Source organism: Rhinoraja longicauda, chromosome 1 (assembly GCF_053455715.1).
Source record: "Rhinoraja longicauda isolate Sanriku21f chromosome 1, sRhiLon1.1, whole genome shotgun sequence".
In the NCBI taxonomy this organism is placed as follows: Eukaryota; Metazoa; Chordata; class Chondrichthyes; order Rajiformes; family Arhynchobatidae; genus Rhinoraja; species Rhinoraja longicauda.
In genome coordinates this window covers 22,869,495-22,891,371 of record NC_135953.1, presented here as the reverse complement: position 1 = coordinate 22,891,371, position 21,877 = coordinate 22,869,495, and the positions used below count along the sequence as shown (strand labels likewise).

Here is a 21,877-nt window from a genome sequence, read left to right as displayed (position 1 = left end):
TAATTTTATTTGGTGTTAATGCTAACTACAGATACAAACATTTTAAAAGTCCCTTACTAACTTAGTTATTTGGATAGCCTTATTGCTAGTGCTCTTACATTTCTTGAAAGGAGAAAACTACTGAAGATCTGAACATCACATCACATTATTTCATTAAAAGATCATGATTTTACACGCCAGAGTCCTGCCAAATAAATGCAGATTAGCAAGCACGACAGTAGTTCCTCCAAGTGGGCATTTTTCATGCGTAAACAGAAACACTGAGTGTTGACAAACCTTCTGATAATCATCCATGCCACTGTGAAACTGACCTCCTGCTTCTGTGGTAACCACTCCAGCAGATACTAGGCCTAACAGTGATCTTTAAAGATGAGGAAACTCGACGTTTGATCCAATCAAACAGGTAAACATTAAATAGAAGAGTAAAAAAACAGAAAGACATCATGTACGCATTGAATGTGCTCCAGAAGAACTGTGCAATTTGTCATATCTCCTCATTTCCTGCAGGGTTCCCGCCTCCCGCTCTTTCAAGTTTTTTACAGCAATACCTCAATGAAAGCTTCACTCATCCTAATTTCTTTTTCCATTTTTCTGAATTTCTGAAAGAGCATCAAATTGTACCTTGATTAGCATTAGATGATGCATCACTGTTGACATCACATAAATTAAGCAACCATTAAGATAGTTCGATTGTCCTCTTCATATACATAGCACTGTCAGCTATGTGTAAGAACATCCGAGATGTCCTCATTCTTTAGGAAATGGGGGTTCCCTTCTCTCATCATAGATGAGGCCCTCACTCGTGTCTCCTCAGTACCCCACAGCTCCGCCCTTGCTCCCCCTCCTCGCAACAAAGTCCCCCTAGTCCTCACCTTCCACCCCATCAGCCATTGCATACAACATATAATCCTCCAAAATTTCCGCCACCTCCAATGGAATCCCATGTGGTAGCCACATTTTCCTATCTCCACCCCTTTCCGCCTTCTGCAGAGACCATTCCCTCCACAGCTCCCTAGTTAACTCATCCCTTCACACCCAAACCACCCCCTCCCCAGGTACCTTCCCCTGAAACTGCAAAAGATGCAACACCTGTTGCTATACCTCCTCTTTCGACTCTGTCCACGGACCCAGACAGTCCTTTCAGGTTAGGCAGAGGTTCACGCACCTTCTCCAACCTCATCGACTGTATCCATTGTTCAAGATGTGGACTCTTATACATCGGCAAGACCATACGCAGACTGGGCGATCGTTTTGCAGAAGACCTTCACTCAGCCCGTATGAACCAACCTGATCTACTGGTTGTTGGACACTTTAATTCTCCATCCCATTCCTACACAGACCTTTCTGTCCTCAGTATCCTCCATGTCAGAGTGAGGCTAAATGCAAATTGGAGGAACAGCATCTCATATTTCGCTTGGGCAGCTTACAGCCCAGTGGTATGAAAATTGATTTCTCTCACTTCAGGTAGCCCCGGCATTCCCTCTCTCTACCCCTCCCCCACCCAAGTCACACTGGCTTCTCATTTTCACCCTACAAACAGCTTACAATGGCCTATTTCCTTTATCATCATTACTTTTTTTGCATATCTTTCATTCATTGTTCTTTATCTCTCCACATCACCGTCTATATCTCTCATTTCCCTAACCAGTCTCAAGAAGGATCTTGGCCCCAAACGTCACCCATTCCTTCTCTCCAGAGATGCTGCCTGTCCCGCTGAGTTACTCCAGCTTTTTGTGTCTACTGTCAGCTATGTAATGGATGGTTACAGCATTGAACCAGAGTCTACAAAGGTCCATACATACAATAGTAACGAGCATCAAAACAAAATAAAATGTGTATTGTTACTGCACCTTTAATGAGATTTACCAAGAATACTTTTTGGGATCATTAACAAACAAAGCCACTTTAAAAAGGAAGTTGATCAGAAGCCGAGCCTGTGAAGTACTTCCGAGGACGTAAAATGGATGGGAAGGTCAATAGTGTCGCATCTCCGTCTCAGATGTGTAATAATGAAGCAGACACAATCCGTGGGAATTACATTACTTAGTCTCTATGTTTATTTCTTCTACTGACTGCCACTTTTCAGGCCTTGCATCATCCAGCATACCCAGCAAGCACACTCCCCCGCTCTCCGGTCACCTGATACACACGATATTTGCATATCAACATCATGACTCATCATCATGACATCCCTCCTTTACCAGAATTAAACTTTAAATTACAATTACTGTGTTCTTTCCCCCCCAATTAAACAATTCTTTACTCATGTTATTTTTTCCCCTTAATACAAATAATAACTTGAATTTCCTTTGCCTCTAAACAAATATCATATAATTACTAAACAAACTATAACTATAGTCTATAACACAAAATCGTCGTATCTTTTGGGAACTCTCCATTCACGTTGTGGTCTACCAGCTGGATAAGAACATCAGAGTCTGTTGAATCTGCTAAGGAGTTGTCCTCCAGACACTGTCTCTGCTCACCACCTGCATCGCAGCATGCTGCCTCTGGAACTCTGGTCACTACCTCAGGAATGCTGGTTGGCTCGGAAACACTGGTCCTCACCTCAGGGATGTCTTCTGGTCCCTCTGAACCGGTAACTCTCGGTGGACTTTGGCCCTCGATTCGAGTGCCTCTCGACATGTACTTTTTTACATTCGATATATTCCTCTTGTACATAACACCTTCTGGAGACTTGACTGTCACTCTGCTACCGCTCCTCGATACAACGTTGTGCGGCTGGCAATGGTAAGGAGTGTCCATCTTACCACCATCATCTCGCCTCACAAGTACGTCATCACCGGGCATTATTTCTGAGTACATGGCTCCTTGTTTCAAGTCAGCATACCATTTTGCCACTCCTTTCTTTTCGGCATCACGGTCTCTCAGCTCCTGGTCTTCCGTGATCTCTCGTACTTCTGGCATTTTAGTGCGAATTTTCCTTCCAAACAAGGCTTCTGCTGGGCTTTTCCCTGTTGTTGAGTGAGTGATCGCCCGATATACAGCTACGTATGCTAGCAGCGCCTCCTTCCAATTTTTCCCTTCGGCATGGGCGATTCGTATCCTCTTCTCTATGGACTGATTTTGTCTCTCTACTTCTCCGTTAGCTTGTGGCCATTTAGGAGTCACTTTATGACGATGAATGCCTGTGGTCCTCATGTACTCAGCAAACGTCTCGGACACAAACTGTGGTCCATTGTCGGAGTACAATGTAACAGGCAACCCATGTCTGGCGAAAATCTCTGCTAATGCCTGTACAGTCTTTTCTGCCGTAGTTGACTTCATCACCGCATATTCATAGTATCTGCTGTAGTAGTCTACCACTACCATAATTGATTCACCTGTTGGAAGTGGTCCTAGAAAGTCAACAGCTACGTCGACCCATGGTCCTGTTGGCAACTTTGTACTTCTAATTGGTTCTGGTGGGTTGCTCCTGCTTGTGATTTGCCATCCGTGGCAAGTCCTGACAAAGTTTTCGGCATCTCTGTCACAACCTGGCCACCACACTTTGCTCCGCAAATTTTGTTTGGTACCAACGATGCCTAAATGTCCCTCATGAGCTAATGACACGATCCTTGCTCGTAGTGCCTGTGGAATCACCAATCTGCTACCTCTAAGCACACACTGACCAATCACACAAAATTCATCTTTTATGGGAACATATGCTTTGTAAGGGCATTGGTCTCATTGCCCACTATAAATACGCTTTCAGATATCTTTAAGTTCAGGATCATGTTCTGATTCCCTTTCGACTTCCCTCGTTGTCATGGCTCTTGGCGTTGACTGAATTGCAACAAAGCGCACAAAGTTTTCTGCTTCCATCCCTAGCGTGGATGTTACTCTCAGCTGTTCATCCTTCAACAGTCTCGACAGCGGGTCCGCAATGTTTGCTTTTCCAGCAATGTGGACTACTTTGTGCTTGTACTGTTGGAGTCTCAGCACCCAGCGTTCTATTCTGGCAGTGCTTGGACCTTGTTGAATAGATCACTTCCAGCGGCTTGTGATCTGTAACAAGTTCAAATTCAATGCCGTACAAGTAAGCATGGAACCTTTCACAGGCCCACACTGGTCCCAGTGCTTCTTTCTCCGTTTGAGAATACCTTCTTTCCACGCTGGTTAAAGATCGACTGGCATATGCTATGATTCTGGGTCCATCAGCATGTGTCTGTACCAACACAGCCCCCAAACCAACTGGACTAGCATATGCTATGACTTTTGTTGGTGCAGCTGGATCATAATATCCAAGGGTTTCTGCACTCATTAGGCTCTGTTTCAGGGTATTGAAAGCATGTCTCTGTTCATTTCCAAAATGGAACGGTATGTCTTTCCTGGTCAACTTTCTCAGCGGATCTGCCAGTGTAGCAAAATTTGGGATAAACTTTGCACAGTAATTGACCAGTCCTAGAAAGCTCCTCATCTCGGTTGCATTCTGAGGTTCGCGTGCATCTGCAACATCTTTCACTTTAGCCTTTGCCGGGTTCAGCCCTTCACTGTGTCCCATGAAATCCATCTCGGAGACGGCAAACTTGCACTTGTCTTCATTCACAGTGAGACCTGCTTTTTGAAGTCTAGTCAACACTACCTTCAATCTCCTGTCATGCTCTTCACGAATTGATGCATGGACGATGATGTCATCTGATATGTTTGCTACTCCAGGTACCCCTTGAATCACTCTGTGGATTTCATACTGATAGATCTCAGGGGCAGCATTGATTCTAAACATCAGTCTTTTGTACCGGTACAATCCGCAGTGAGTGACAAATGTTGTCACCTCTCTTGACTCTGGATGTAATTCCAATTGATGATATCCCCACTTGAGATTAATTTTGGAGAACACTTTACTGGTTGATACCTCTTGTAGAACTTCCTTGATCGTCGGAATTGGGTGTCTTTCTCCGATTATTGCTTCATTGGCTCTCCTCATGTCCACGCACAGACTGATATCATTATTGGGTTTCGGCACTGTCACTACTGGACTCACCCATGGTGTTGAATGTTCAACTGGCTCTATAATGTCCTGATCAATCAACTCCTTGATTTTAGCTTCTACTTTTCCACGAAGTCCAAATGGCGTTCTCTGCACTGGTTGTGCTATTGGCTTAACAGTTACATCAATGGCTAACTTCACTTGCCGGCCTTTCAATTTTCCAACTCCTTGGAATACTGAGTGAAATTCCTACTTCATGTCATCATATGACTGCACTGAATTAACATGCACTCCGATGTGAAGCACTCCCAGCTCCCGAGCTGTAATTCTGCTGAGCAGGGGTTCTCCTTTCTCCTCTATCACCACGAATTCTGCAACAGCTTTTCTATCTCCGACTTCTACGTTAGCCGTGAAACATCCAATGGTCTGCAACGGTTCAGTTGGTGTATGGATATAACTTCCTACTACACCTCCTTGACGTGCACTTGAATTTCTGCTGTTTCAAGCATTCCCACAGTTAATTATGTTGCTGTCACTATCAGAATCTACAATCACTGGCACTATACCTCCGAAGGTCACTACAACTTTCCCCAGATGGCTATCATTCAATGCAAACTGATAATCCCTTTTAATAGCATGCTCACCGTCCTCATCACTTCCGAAATCATCTTCTACGTGACGGACGTGACTCTTCTTTTTCTGCCACGGTCTGTCTATCTTGTCACTGGACTTCACTTTCTCCCTTGCCTTGGAAGATTCACTTTTGCAATCCCTTGTATTGTCCCTGGCCTTACTTTTACATTTCTTTGCAAAATGATCTTTGCCTCCACATTTCCTACACGTTCTACCTTTTGCTGGACAACATGCATCTTTCCGTACTTGACCCATGTTGCCACACCTGTAACACTCAGTCCCACGTTCAGGCTTACTTCTTTGTCTCCCGTGGGACAACCAATTAACTTGCCCAGTCTTGGAATCTTTCAATTTCATGCTGTGAAACTGTCCCTCAACAGCTTCCAGTGCTGCCGCAGTCGACAAAGCATCATTTAGGTTTAACTCACCGCCTTTTTCTAGCAGCCTTCTCCCGAGCTTGTCTGACCTGCAGTGCTGGGCAACCTGATCCAATATCTGGTTTTCCACATCAGCAGCCACATATTTGCATCCTACAGACACCTGTCTGAGTCTCGTGACAAATTGAGCAACAGTTTTGCCCTCTTCCTGTGTTGTAGCATTCGGTACCGCCACATAATGACTGTTCAATGCATCAACGGCTTTCTTATAGTCATCCTTCATTCCGGTGTCAGGGAGTGTTTTAAACATTTCTCGAACTGCTGGTCCCGCAGTGAAGAGAAGCAACGCTCTCCGCTGTGCCTTCTGCACCGGCGTACTCTCATCTAGAAAGAGCCCGCGACTGTCGGCGTAGGCCTTGAATTCCTCCAGCCAAGCTTTCCATTTCACGCTGACAGTACTCGTATCACCCGTCGGATCAAAGTGTGGAACTCCGCGAAGTGCTAAGAAATCAGCTCCAGCGACTGCCATGACGACCTTATTCTAACTTTTTTTTTCCCCAGCAAGTTGTCTCGGAATATCCTCGTTGCCAATGACACATCTCCGTCTCAGATGTGTAATAATGAAGCAGACACAATCCGTGGGAATTACATTACTTAGTCTCTATGTTTATTTCTTCTACTGACTGCCCCTTTTCAGGCCTTGCATCATCCAGCATACACAGCAAGCACACTCCCCCGCTCTCTGGTCACCTGCTATGGAGGGCGTGCAGCGTAGATTCACTAGGTTAATTCCCGGAATGGCGGGACTGTCGTATGTTGAAAGGCTGGAGCGATTGGGCTTGTATACACTGGAATTTAGAAGGATGAGGGGGGATCTTATTGAAACATATAAGATAATTAGGGGATTGGACACATTAGAGGCAAGAAACATGTTCCCAATGTTGGGGGAGTCCAGAACAAGGGGCCACAGTTTAAGAATAAGGGGTAGGCCATTTAGAACGGAGATGAGGAAGAACTTTTTCAGTCAGAGAGTGGTGAAGGTGTGGAATTCTCTGCCTCAGAAGGCAGTGGAGGCCAGTTCGTTGGATGCTTTCAAGAGAGAGCTGGATAGAGCTCTTAAGGATAGCGGAGTGAGGGGGTATGGGGAGAAGGCAGGAACGGGGTACTGATTGAGAGTGATCAGCCATGATCGCATTGAATGGCGGTGCTGGCCCGAAGGGCTGAATGGCCTACTCCTGCACCTATTGTCTATTGTCTATTGATACACACGTCACGATATTTGCATATCAACATCATGACTCATCATGACAAATAGGTTAGTATTTTCATATGTTCATAAGTTCTAGGAGCAGCATTAGGCCATTCGTACCATCATGTCTACTCCGCCATTCAATCATGGTTGATCATCTATCCCTCTCAACCTCATTCTCTAGCCTTCTCCCCATAACCCCTGACATATGTACAAATTAAGAATCTATCAATTTCTGCCTTAACATATCAATTTCCTCATCATCCACCGGCTTCTGTGGCAATGAATTTCACAGACTCACCACCTCTGACTAAAGAAATTCTTCCTCATCATCATCCTAAATCACTTTTATTCCAAGGCTATGGTCTCTGGTCCTCGACTCTTCCACAAGTGGAAACATCCTCTCCACTTTTGGTAGCCAAGGCAATGATGTAGCAATTAAAAATCAGGAGATACTGGAGAAGCCAAAATTAGAAAAGTGTGGGTGTCTGAAGGTTTTAAGGAATGGTGGGAATTACATAGCATGGGTGGAGAACTACTGGAGAAAGATTTGGAAACAGGGCAGAGCCTTAAAACTGAAGTGCTGTTTAACTGCAAGCCAAAATAGACAAGTGAACACCGGATGATGGATAAATGAGATAAGATACTTGTGGCAAACCTTTTGGATGAAAATTTAAAAATTAGAGAGAAGGGTGGCTGGAGCATATTTGTAAGAGTCATGATCGTTTCATTATCATATGTACCAGCAACGGTGCAATGAAATTCTTATTTGTTGCAGCTTTACATGTATATTAATTAATGCAATAACACCAAATATACAATAATCAATAATAAATTAATAATCAGCAATACCAGGTAACCGAGGGAAGTCAAGGACAGCATAAAAATTGTACTTAAATGCGCGTAGTATAAAAAATAAAGTGGATGAGCTTGAGGCTCAGTTAGTCATGGGCAAGTATGATGTTGTAGGGATCACTGAGACATGGCTACAAGAGGACCAGGGCTGGGAACTGAATATTCAGGGGTACACAACGTATAGAAAAGACAGACAGGTGGGCAGAGGGGGTGGGGTTGCTCTGCTGGTAAGGAATGATATTCATTCCCTTGCAAGGGGTGACATAGAATCAGGAGATGTTGAATCAGTATGGATAGAAATGAGGAATTGTAAGGGTAAAAAGACCCTAATGGGAGTTATCTATAGGCCCCCAAACAGTAGCCTAGACATAGGGTGCAAGTTGAATCAGGAGATAAAATTGGCGTGTCACAAATGTAATGCTACGGTGGTTATGGGAGATTTCAACATGCAGGTAGACTGGGAAAATCAGGTTGGAAGTGGACCCCAGGAAAGAGAGTTTGTAGAGTGCGTTCGAGATGGATTCTTAGAACAGCTTGTACTGGAGCCTACCAGGGAGAAGGCAATTCTGGATTTAGTGTTGTGTAATGATCCTGATCTGATAAGGGGACTAGAGGTAAAAGAGCCATTAGGAGGCAGTGATCACAACATGATAAGTTTTACTCTGCAAATGGAAAGGCAGAAGGGAAAATCGGAAGTGTCAGTATGACAGTATAGCAAAGGGGATTACAGAGGCATGAGGCGGGAGCTGGCCAAAATTGCCTGGAAGGAGGCCCTAGCAGGGAACAGCAATGGCAGGTATTCCTGGGAATAATGCAGAGGTTGCAGGATCAATTTATCCCAAAGAGGCGGAAAGACTCTAAGGGGAGTAAGAGACACCTGTGGCTGACGAGGGAAGTCAAGGACAGCATAAAAATTAAGGAGAGGAAGTATAACATAGCAAAGAAGAGTGGGAAGACAGAGGATTGGGACTCTTTTAAAGAGCAACAAAAGTTAACTAAAAAGGCAATACGGGGAGAAAAGATGAGGTACGAGGGTAAACTAGCCAATAATATAAAGGAGGATAGCAAAAGTTTTTTTAGGTACGTGAAGAGGAAAAAAATAGTCAAGGCAAATGTGGGTCCCTTGAAGACAGAAACAGGGGAATTTATTATGGGGAACAAAGAAATGGCAGACGAGTTAAACCGTTACTTTGGATCTGTCTTCACTGAGGAAGATACACACAATCTCCCAAATGTTCTAGGGGCCGGAGAACCTAGGGTGATGGAGGAACTGAAGGAAATCCACATTAGGCAGGAAATGGTTTTGGGTAGACTGATGGGACTGAAGGCTGATAAATCCCCAGGGCCTGATGGTCTGCATCCCAGGGTACTTAAGGAGGTGGCTCTAGAAATAGTGGAAGCATTGGAGATCATTTTTCAATGTTCCATAGATTCAGGATCAGTTCCTGTGGATTGGAGGATAGCAAATGTTATCCCACTTTTTAAGAAAGGAGGGAGAGAGAAAACGGGTAATTATAGACCAGTTAGTCTGACATCAGTGGTGGGGAAGATGCTGGAGTCAATTATAAAAGACAAAATTGCTGAGCATTTGGATAGCGGTAACAGGATCATTCCGAGTCAGCATGGATTTACGAAGGGGAAATCATGCTTGACAAATCTACTGGAATTTTTTGAGGATGTAACTAGGAAAATTGACAGGGGAGAGTCGGTGGATGTGGTCTACCTCGACTTTCAGAAAGCCTTCGACAAGGTCCCACATAGGAGATTAGTGGGAAAAATTAGAGCACATGGTATTGGGGGTAGGGTACTGACATGGATAGAAAATTGGTTGACAGACAGAAAGCAAAGAGTGGGGATAAATGGGTCCCTTTCGGAATGGCAGGCAGTGACCAGTGGGGTACCGCAAGGTTCGGTGCTGGGACCCCAGCTATTTACGATATACATTAATGACTTAGATGAAGGGATTAAAAGTACCATTACCAAATTTGCAGATGATACTAAGCTGGGGGGTAGTGTGAATTGTGAGGAAGATGCAATAAGGCTGCAGGGTGACTTGGACAGGTTGAGTGAGTGGGCGGATACATGGCAGATGCAGTTTAATGTAGATAAGTGTGAGGTTATTCACTTTGGAAGTAAGAATAGAAAGGCAGATTATTATCTGAATGGTGTCAAGTTAGGAAGAGGGGATGTTCAACGAGATCTGGGTGTCCTAGTGCATCAGTCACTGAAAGGAAGCATGCAGGTACAACAGGCAGTGAAGAAAGCCAATGGAATGTTGGCCTTCATAACAAAAGGAGTTGAGTATAGGAGCAAAGAGGTCCTTCTACAGTTGTACCGGGCCCTGGTGAGACCGCACCTGGAGTACTGTGTGCAATTTTGGTCTCCAAATTTGAGGAAGGATATTCTTGCTATTGAGGGCGTGCAGCGTAGGTTCACTAGGTTAATTCCAGGAATGGCGGGACTGTCGTATGTTGAAAGGCTGGAGCAATTAGGCTTGTATACACTGGAATTTAGAAGGATGAGGGGGATCTTATTGAAACATATAAGATAATTAGGGGATTGGACACATTAGAGGCAGGAAACATGTTCCCAATGTTGGGGGAGTCCAGAACAAGGGGCCACAGTTTAAGAATAAGGGGTAGGCCATTTAGAACAGAGATGAGGAAGAACTTTTTCAGTCAGAGAGTGGTGAAGGTGTGGAATTCTCTGCCTCAGAAGGCAGTGGAGGCCAGTTCGTTGGATGCTTTCAAGAGAGAGCTGGATAGACCTCTTAAGGATAGCGGAGTGAGGGGGTATGGGGAGAAGGCAGGAACGGGGTACTGATTGAGAGTGATCAGCCATGATCGCATTGAATGGCGGTGCTGGCTCGAAGGGCTGAATGGCCTACTCCTGCATCTATTGTCTATTGTAACCAAAGCATAATAGTGCAAAACAAAAGTCATAGTGCAACCAAAACAAAACTCATTGCAGATTACAGTTGCTGATAGGGTTGTCGTTAGCTGTGCAAAGTTCAAGAGCCCGATACTTGTTAGGATGAAGCTGTTGTTGAATCTGAAGGTCATGTTTTTCGGGCTCCTGTACCATCTTCCTGATGGTCGTAGTGAGATGAGAGCTAAGTCAGGGGGGTCGTGTGGGTCTTTGATATGAACTGCCTTTCTGAGGCAGGGCCTCCTCTAGATCCCTTTGATGATGGGAAGGAGAGTACTCATGATGGTAACGTCAACCACTCTTTGCAGCCGGATTCGTTCCTGGATGTGCCAGTTACCAAATCAGGCTGCGATGTGGCCAGTCAGTATGCTCTCTACTGTATACCTGTAGAGTATTTGATGACATGCAGAGTCTTCCCAATCTTCCAATGAAGTAGAGGTGTAGAAGTGTAGATGAGCTATCTTTGCACTTTCAACAAAGTGCTGGGCCCAGGACAGCTCTTCAGAGGTATGCCCAGGAACTTGCTGTCCCTTTACCACCACTGTCCTGATGAAGATGGGTTCATGAATCCCCAGCTTTCCTTTTCGGAAGTGAACAAACAATCAGCTCCTTAAACTTGCTAATGTTGAGAGCAAGATTGATTCAGCTCACTGATGCAAACACACAGAATCGTCATCAATACCTCTACCTCCTTAGAAGATTAAGAATATCAGGCATGTAGCCGAATACTCTCCTGAACTTCTACAGATGTACGGTTGACAGCATACTGACAGGTTGGATTACAGCCTGGTTCGGTAACTCAAACGCCAAAGGATGAGGAGGCTGCAGAAAGTGGTAAACATTGCATGGCCCAGGACAGATATTTATTTACCTCCCCATCATTGGATCTACAGGAAGCACTGCCTCAAAAAGGCAACCAATATCAAAGAGACACACCACCTTGGCCATACTCGCATCTCACTGGTGCCATTGAGAAGGTGGTACCGGAGAATCATGATCTCCATGTTAAAGAACCGCTTCTTCACAGCACCATCAGGTTCCTGGGCACTTCACAATGCTAACCACAAACCTACCTCAGCAACAATCTACTATGGACTTTGTGTAGGAAGGAACTGCCAATGCTGGTTTACAACAAAGATTGACAAAACGCAGGACTAACTCAGCAAGACAGGCAGCATCTCTGGAGAGAAGGTATGGGTGACGTTTCGGGCCGAGACCCTTCTTCAGACTGATGAAGGAACTCGACCCAAAACGTCACCCATTCCTTCTCTCCTGAGATGCTGCCTGTCCCGCTGAGCTACTCCAGCATTTTGTGTCTGTCCTACTATGGACTTTGCATTGGTTGCTCTAAGTGCTTTGATTTGCACTATTATGGTATGGTTGCCGAATACAACTGATAAATATATAAAATTAATAATACATGAAATTAGTTCTTATGTGTGCAACTCGGCTGCGGGGCTTAACACCGCCCGGTGCAACTCGGCTGCGGGACTTTTCACCGCTGGTGCGGCTCGGCTGCGGGACTTAACACCGCCGGTGCGGCTCGGCTGCGGGACTTTTCACCGCTGGTGCGGCTCGGCTGCGGGACTTAGCTGCGCAAGGCTTGGTCGCGGGCCTTTCATCGCCCGGTTCGGCCGCGAGACGTTTCAGCGCCCGGTGCGGGGACTGTGCGGGTCAGTCGGGGACGAGCTGTCTGTCCGTGGGCGTGGGGAAGAGAGGGGAAGTTTTGTTGCCTCCATCACAGTGAGGGGGTGTTTGGAGTCACTGTGATGGACGTTTGTGTTGGGGTTATGTGTCTTGTGTTCTTTTTTTTTTCTATGACTGCTATGTAGTTTCGTTCGGTACTTCGGTACCGAACGACAAATAAAGCTCTGTTATACCTGTTAAAGCTGCAGCAAATAAAATGTTCTTTGTCCTGTTCCCTGCACATTACAATTAAACAGGTTTGACTGTTGAATCAATTAAAACTGGACATGATGAATACACAATGAGATAAATGTAGGCATCTCTTACAAATTCTAATGAGTAACAATGTATATCTGACCAGGCTCCTATCTTTGTTAAAAAATGACAAATTCAATAAATAAGCAAAATAAAGTCACAGAATCAATCTTCCTTCATCATGAGGTATGTAGGTTAATTGGCTGGGTAAATGTAAAAATTGTCCCTAGTGGGTGTAGGATAGTGTTAATGTACGGGGATCGCTGGGCGGCACGGACTTGGTGGGCCGAAAAGGCCTGTTTCCGGCTGTATATATATGATATGATATGATATGAGTTAGCTGTCCTAATGTATAACTACAATATGGTAAGCTTGGGCTATACATACAATCTAATCTATTGCTTGTGAGAAATCAATTAGCTTTGTATGTACATGCAAAACAGCGTATTGTAGAATTCTGTGTGACAGCATCATCTCTTTTTTTTTTTTTTTTAAGTACCTTTGGTACAGCTCTTTTATACTCCTTACTGAATAAAAGGATCTCTATCTTGATAGTAATGATAGAGTGAAGAATACGATAGGACATGTCATTAGAGTAGATCTCAATTCTGCAATATGAAATCTCTAATGTTGTCTCCATGAGGACTATGTGGCGATTACTTCTATTAATACAGTCGTGGATAACTTCATCAGCGATATAGATTGGTGAGGATTGGTCCAAAGCCAATGAAAAAAACATACCCTTACTTCTAGTTGGGAATACCCTGAAAAAGTAACAGAAGAATTTGTGACAGTGGATGAAAAATGAAATGTTATGCATATCACTTTCCAATGGATAACTAGTCAATGGACTAGTCAGCTCTGATCAGAAAGGGGATTCTTAGACATAGAAACATAGGAAACAAGCCATTCGGCCTTTCGAGCCAGCAGTGCCATTCAATAAATCTAAAATCAGTACCCCATTCCAGCTTTTTCCCCATATCACTTGATTCCTTTAGCCCTTAAAGCGAAATTTAACTCTCTCTTGAAAACATCCAGTGAATTGGCCTCCACTGCCTTCTGTGGCAGAGAATTCCACGGATTCACAACTCTCTGGGTGAAAAGGTTTTTCCTCATTTCAGTCCAAAATGGCCTACCCCTTATTCTTAAAATGTGACCCCCGGTTCCGGACTCCCTCAACATCAGGCACATTTTTCCTGCATCTAGCCAGTCCAATCCTTTAAGAATTTTATGTTTCTATAAGATTCCCTCTCATCCTTCTAAATTCCAGCAAATACAAGCCCTCTGGACCCATTATGTCATCATATGTCAGTCCCACCATCCCGGGAATTAACCTGGTGAACCGACGCTGCACTCCCTAAATAGCAGTAATGTCCTTTCTCAAATTAGACCAAAATTACACACAATACTCCAGGTGCGGTCTCACCAGGGCCCTATACAACTGCAGTAGGACCTCCTTGCTCCTAAACTCAAATCCCCTCACAATGAAGGTCAACATGCCATAGGCTTTCTTCACTGCCTGCTGTACCTGCATGCTTACTTTCAGTGACTGATGTACAAGCACATCCAGGTCTCGTTGCACCTCCCCTTATCCTAATCTGATACCATTCAGATAATAATCTGCCTTCCCGTTCTTGCCACCAAAGTGGATAACCTCACATTTATCCACATTATACTGCATCTACCATGCTTCTGCCCACTCACCCAACCTATCCAAGTCACCCTGCAGCCTCATAGCATCCTCCTCGCAGCTCACACTGCCACCCAGCTTTGTGTCATCTGCAAATTTAGAGATGTTACATTTAATTCCCTTGACTAAATCGTTTATATATATTGTAAACAACTGAGGTCCCAGCACCGAACCTTGCGGCACCCCACTAGTCACTGCCTGCCATTCTGAAAAGGACCCGTTAATTCCTACTCTTTGCTTCCTGTCTCCCAAACAGTTCACTATTCATGTCATTACCCTACCACCATACCATGTGCTCTAATTTTGCACTCTTGTGTGGGACTTTGTCAAAGGGTTTTTGAAAGTCCAGATACACCACATTCACTGGCTCTCCCTTATCCATTCTACTTGTTACATACCTCAAAAAGTTAAAAAAAGATTAGTCAAGCATAATTTCCCCTTCATAAATCCATGCTGACTTTGACTGATCCCGTCACTGTTTGCCAATTGCACTGCTAACCTCTTTAATAATCGACTCCAGCATCTTCCCCACTATAGACAATAGACAATAGACAATAGACAATAGGTGCAGGAGTAGGCCATTCAGCCCTTCGAGCCAGCACCGCCATTCAATGCGATCATGGCTGATCACTATCAATCAGTACCCCGTTCCTGCCTTCTCCCCATACCCCCTCACTCCGCTATCCTTAAGAGCTCTATCCAGCTCTCTCTTGAAAGCATCCAACGAACTGGCCTCCACTGCCTTCTGAGGCAGAGAATTCCACACCTTCACCACCCTCTGACTGAAAAAGTTCTTCCTCATCTCCGTTCTAAATGGCCTACCCCTTATTCTCAAACTGTGGCCCCTTGTTCTGGACTCCCCCAACATTGGGAACATGTTATCTGCCTCTAATGTGTCCAATCCCCTAATTATCTTATATGTTTCAATAAGATCCCCCCTCATCCTTCTAAATTCCAGTGTATACAAGCCCAATCGCTCCAGCCTTTCAACATACGACAGTCCCGCCATTCCGGGAATTAATCTAGTGAACCTACGCTGCACGCCCTCCATAGCAAGAATATCCTTCCTCAAATTTGGAGACCAAAACTGCACACAGTACTCCAGGTGCGGTCTCACCAGGGCCCGGTACAACTGTAGAAGGACCTCTTTGCTCCTATACTCAACTCCTCTTGTTACGAAGGCCAACATTCCATTGGCTTTCTTCACTGCCTGCTGAACCTGCATGCTTCCTTTCATTGACTGATGCACTAGGACACCCAGATCTCGTTGAACTCCCCCTCCTCCTAACTTGACACCATTCAGATAATAATCTGCCTTTCTATTCTTACTTCCAAAGTGAATAACCTCACACTTATCTACATTAAACTGCATCTGCCATGTATCCGCCCACTCACACAACCTGTCCAGGTCACCCTGCAGCCTTATTGCATCTTCCTCACAATTCACACTACCCCCCAACTTAGTATCAACTTAGATGGCCTATAATTCCCCATTTTCTCTCTCCCTCCTTTCATTAAAAAGTGGAGTTACATTGGATTAGATCCTGTGGTCTGGAGGGTAGCCAGAGTCGAGAGAACATTGGAAAATGATCACCAATGCATCCACGATTTCTAGGGGCTCCTCCTTGAGTACTCTGGGATGTTGACCATCTGGCCCTGGGGATTTATCTGCCTTCAGTCCCAACATTTTACCTAACACCATTTTCTGACTAATATGGATTCCCTTCAGTTCCTCCCTCCCACTAGATCCTCGGTCCCTTAGTATTTGCAGGAGATTGGTTCTGCCTTCACCAAGGAAGACACAAAGTACTTGTTTAACTGTTCTGCCATTTCCTTGTTTTCCATTATAAATTTAAGGAACCTACATTCGTCTTCACTAATCTTTTCCTTTTTACATACCTATAGAAACTTTTACAGTCAGTTTTTATATTTCCCGCACGCTTTCTTTCATGCTCTTTATCCCCCTCTTAATTAACCCCTTTAATTAATCCCTTTAAAGAGGGGGATTCTTGAAGAGTGAATTAGGGTTTATTTTGTTTTGTCAAATTCCCTGCACAGCTTGATGCTGGATATTCCACATAATTACTTTTCAAATGGTTTATAACACTTGGAAGATTTCAGTCTATTTCATACGACTGTCAAAACAGAACCACATTGCTCTAGTCTTATCCATGCATAGTCTGGGTCATCAGATTTGTTTGCGTTTCAAAAGTTATTATGCAAGTGAATCAGGTTGGTTTCTACAAAAGGTCCAGTAGTCAAGTGACCATAAATCACCACTGAACCATTGTTTCAAGAACAAACCATTTATTCCAGATTTATTTAATGAGTTAAAAAATATTTTTTTTTGCTACAAAAATACAATTTTAACTTTGGTCCAGGTTGCTGAATTATGACCATGTTCTGACCCAGGCTCACTACCACAGCCACATGTGCAAGTCTGAAGAAGGGTCCTGATCCAAAACATCATCTATCAATGTTATCCAGGGATGCTGCCTAACCTACTGAGTTACTCCAGCACTGTCTTTCTTTGTAAGCCAAGATCTGCAGTTCCTTGTTTCTACATTGCAGGTTTACTTGTCCAGTAATAGGTTTATTAGTCATAGGAGCAGGATTAGGCTATTCAGTTCATCTGCCATTCAATCGTGACCGATCTCTTTGCCTCACAACCCCATTCTCCTGCCTCCTCCCCATAACCCTTGACACCCTTACTATTCAAGAAAGGATACTGATCCGATGTTTCCTTATACCTCTATCATCTCTGCAGGTGCTTAATAATGGCATGAAAATAGTCAGACTCATCTGCAATTCTCCCAATTTTCACATTGGCATTTAAGAATTGGCATAGAAACATAGAAACAAGGTGCAGGAGTAGGCCATTCTGCCTTTCGAGTCTGCACCGCCATTCAATATGATCATGGCTGATCATCCAGCTCAGTAGCCTGTACCTGCCTTCTCTCCATACCCCCTGATCCCTTTAGCAAAAAGGGCCACATCTAACTCCCTCTTAAATATAGCCAATGAACTGGCCTCAACTACCTTCTGTGGCAGAGAATTCCACAGATTCACCACTCTGTGTGAAAAAAAACGTTCTCATCTCGGTCCTAAAAGACTTCCCCCTTATCCTTAAACTGTGACCCCTTGTTCTGGACTTCCCCAACATCGGGAACAATCTTCCTGCATCTAGCCTGTCCAACCCCTTAAGAATTTTGTAAGTTTCTATAAGATCCCCCCTCAATCTTCTAAATTCCAGCGAGTACAAGCCGAGTCTATCCAGTCTTTCTTCATATGAAAGTCCTGCCATCCCAGGAATCAATCTGGTGGACCTTCTCTATACTCCCTCTATGGCAAGAATGTCTTTCCTCAGATTAGGAGACCAAAACTGTACGCAATACTCCAGGTGTGGTCTCACCAATGCCCTGTACAACTGCAGCAGAACTTCCCTGCACCTATACTCAAATCCCCTCGCTATGAATGCCAACATACCATTCGCTTTCTTCACTGCCTGCTGCACCTGCATACCTACTTTCAATGACTGGCGTACCACGACACCCAGGTCTCGTTGCATCTCCCCTTCTCCTAATCGGCCACCATTCAGATAATAGTCTGCTTTCCTGTTCTTGCCACCAAAGTGGATAACCTCACATTTATCCACATTATACTGCATCTGCCATGCCTTTGCCCACTCACCTAACCTATCCAAGTCACGTTGCAGCCTCCTAGCATCCTCCTCACAGCTACCACTGCCCCCCAGCTTCGTGTCATCCGCAAACCTGGAGATGTTGCATTCAATTCCCTCGTCCAAATCATTAATATATATTGTAAATAGCTGGGGTCCCAGCACTGAGCCTTGCGGTACCCCACTAGTCACTGCCTGCCATTCTGAAAAGGACCCATTTATTCCTACTCTTTGCTTCCTGTCTGCCAGCCAGTTCTCTATCCACATCAATACTGAACCCACAATACCGTGTGCTTTAAGTTTGCATACTAATCTCTTACGTGGGACCTTGTCGAAAGCTTTCTGGAAGTCCAGATATAACACATCCACTGGTTCTCCCTTATCCACTCTACTAGTTACATCCTCGAAAAATTCTATAAGATTCATCAGACATGATTTACCTTTCATAAATCCATGCTGACTTTGTCCAATGATTTCACCACTTTCCAAATGTGCTGCTATCCCATCTTTAATAACTGACTCTAGCATTTTCCCCACTACCGATGTTAGACTAACTGGTCTGTCATTCCCCGTTTTCTCTCTCCCTCCCTTTTTGAAAAGTGGGGTTACATTAGCTACCCTCCAATCCTCAGGAACTACTCCAGAATCCAAAGAGTTTTGAAAAATTATCACTAATGCATCCACTATTTCTGGGGCTACCTCCTTAAGCACTCTGGGATGCAGCCTATCTGGCCCTGGGGATTTATCGGCCTTTAATTCATTCAATTTACCTAACACCACTTCCCGACTAACCTGGATTTCACTCAGTTCCTCCATCTCATTTGACCCCCGGTCCCCTGCAATTTCCGGCAGATTATTTATGTCTTCCTTAGTGAAGACAGAACCAAAGTAGTTATTCAATTGGTCTGCCATGTCCTTGTTCCCCATGATCAATTCACCTGTTTCTGACTGCAAGGGACTTACATTTGTTTTAACTAATCTTTTTTTCTTCACACATCTAGCCTAGCATGTGAAGCCATGCAATATATTAAGATCACTCTGATGATTTTATCAGCAAGAAAATGAGGGCTAATTTAAATTATGCTCTGTAAAAGGTTATTGAGCAAGTGATTGGCATATCTCAACCAATCCAGCGTATTTATTCACAAAATGCTGGAGTAACTCAGCAGGTCAGGCAGCATCTCAGGAGAGAAGGAATGGGCGATGTTTTGGGTCGAGACCCTTCTTCAGACTGATGTCAGGGGGACAGGACAAAGGAAGGATATAGGTGGAGACAGGAAGACAGTGGGAGATCTGGGAAGGGGAAGGGGGAGGGGAAGAGAGGGACAGAGGAACTATCTAAAGTTGGGGAAGTCAATGTTCATACCGCTGGGCTGCAAGCTGCCCAGGCGAAATATGAGGTGCCGTTCCTCCAATCTCCGGTGGGACTCACTATGGCACTGGAGGAGGCCCATGACAGAAAGGTCAGACTGGGAATGGGAGGGGGAGGAATGTCTCAACCAATCCAGCTATCGGATAAGCAACACCATACTTCATGAGATGGTACTTCAAGGAGATAAGGAGGAATTTCTTTAGTCAGGGGGTGGTGAATCTGTGGAATTCATTGCCACAGAAGGCTGTGGAGGCCAAGTCAATGGATATTTCTAAGGCAGAGATAGATAAATTCTTGAATGGTATGGGTGTCAGTGGTTATGGGGAGAAGGCAGGAGTATGGGGTTGAGCGGGGAAGATAGACTTGATGGGCCGAATGGCCCAATTCTGCTTCTATCTGAAGAAGGGTCTCGACCCGAAACGTCACCCATTCCTTCTCTCCCGAGATGCTGCCTGACCTGCTGAGTTACTCCAGCATTTTGTGAATAAATCTGCTTCTATCACTTATGACTTGTGGGGTTGAAGGCATTTGGGTTTTGTTGCTGCAGACCCTTGTAGGAAGGAAGGAGCCTGGTTGTTGGGATCTGAGTCTGAATCACGTGGCAGCAGTTGGTGTAAGGAGGCAGCCGAGAGCCTCTTTGATCTGCAAAGCTGCCGAACAGAGAAGAGTTCGTCCTTCCCCCCAGCCTCAGCTGTCCACAGTCGGACGCCTCAACCGGCTTCTCCCCAGGCTTAGCCGGGCCGGTCGGCCGCAAAAAGCAAAATAAAAGCGCAGAGGAAATCCATGTCTGACTCATCTTTGGGGGATGGGGAGGGGGATGAAGAGAGGTGGGTGGACCGGGGGAAAAAAAGACAGCCGCGCCCAATCCTTTTAAGGGTGGGTTTGTCATTGTAGATCGTAAGTGTTAAATATAAACCACTACAAAGAGATAAACACCATCAGAGCTCACCAGCAAGCCTTCGTTCCCAAATGACCAATGTGTGGAGCAATCTTTATGGAAATGCAAATGTTAGGAATACAATATGTCCACAGTTACGTGCATTTAAAGGGAAAACTGCTGTTTGTCGTCTTTCCTGAAGATTTCTATGTTAGAAATCGAAATAACCAGTATTTATAGTTGACTTTTCTGCCTCCCCGTTGTACAATTACAACCAGATCGGCTCCCTTTGTCGTAGCAGGTCCCTCAGACCATTATAACTGAACATCAACGCACGCAGACAAAACAAGAGATTTTACACAACAAATTACAGAGACAATGTGGCATTAGTACTCAGGAATTGCAACTGCAGCTGTGCTACAAATGTACACACAGAAGAATCACTGCAATACGCAAGGTACAGATATTTATTGTTGCGTTTCATCAGCCAACCCGTCCCAGTTATTGTGGCGATTTGACAACGTACCGCGGATTGGCACGGCCACGGCTGGCCGCTCGCAACTCCCAACAACGAAATCAATTGTAGCCCCTTTCAGACAACGCATATATATATATATATATATATATATATATATATATCAATAAATCTAGCGCAACTTTTGCAACAAATTAATGTTAACAAATTGGAAAAAACGGTATTCCTCCAGTCACAATGCAACACACTCCAATGTAAGGCACATAAAATCATTATCGAACCTTTGCAATATCTCCGAGGCTGCTTTGGAAGGAGTCCTGACTCTCTGTCCTTGAGCTGAACGCTTTTATTTGACCACCCCCTCCCCTTCCAGGGAATCTATCGCCCTCCTGATGCCCGGGCTGAGGGGGTTTATGACCGAGATCCTGGTGCCACAAAATACACGCAATGATGCGGGAATGTGACGCAGACCCGGCACCCTCTTCTGGACATGAACATTGCTGCATTCAGGCATTGTGGGAGGTGTAGTCCAACATGACAATCCCATTTGTCCAACATTGAAACACCCAATTAATGTTTTACTGCAGCGTGTTGCATGAGCGAGCCGTCCAGACTCTAAGCTCAGGAACTAAATCTCTCACATTGGTTTGCAACAGTTTAAAATCGTTTTCAACAGAGAGTGGTTAAAAAAGGGAAAAAATATATGTTGGCCTTTGTTGAAAGAGGATTTGAGCATGACTGAAAATGCCTTACTTCAATTCTTTTGAGTTCTGGTGAGACACCACCTGGAAAGCTGTATATCAATGTAATCTTCCTGTCAAAGGAGTGATACATTTTCTCTAGAGGAAATTAAACTAAGATATAGCAGTCC

At 44.5% G+C, this 21,877-nt stretch overlaps 1 protein-coding gene across 4 annotated transcripts in view; it reads right to left on the bottom strand.

Moving 5' to 3' along the window:
• The window catches only part of ctif (CBP80/20-dependent translation initiation factor), a 161,703-nt gene extending 140,262 nt beyond the window's left edge, over positions 1–21,441 (bottom strand). For all 4 annotated transcript variants that reach the window (XM_078418996.1, XM_078418908.1, XM_078419175.1 and 1 more), the window contains exon 1: positions 21,288–21,441. The gene's annotated coding sequence lies outside the window, so the exon portion shown is untranslated. The remainder of the gene's footprint in view (positions 1–21,287) is intronic.
• Positions 21,442–21,877: the final 436 nt, after the last annotated feature.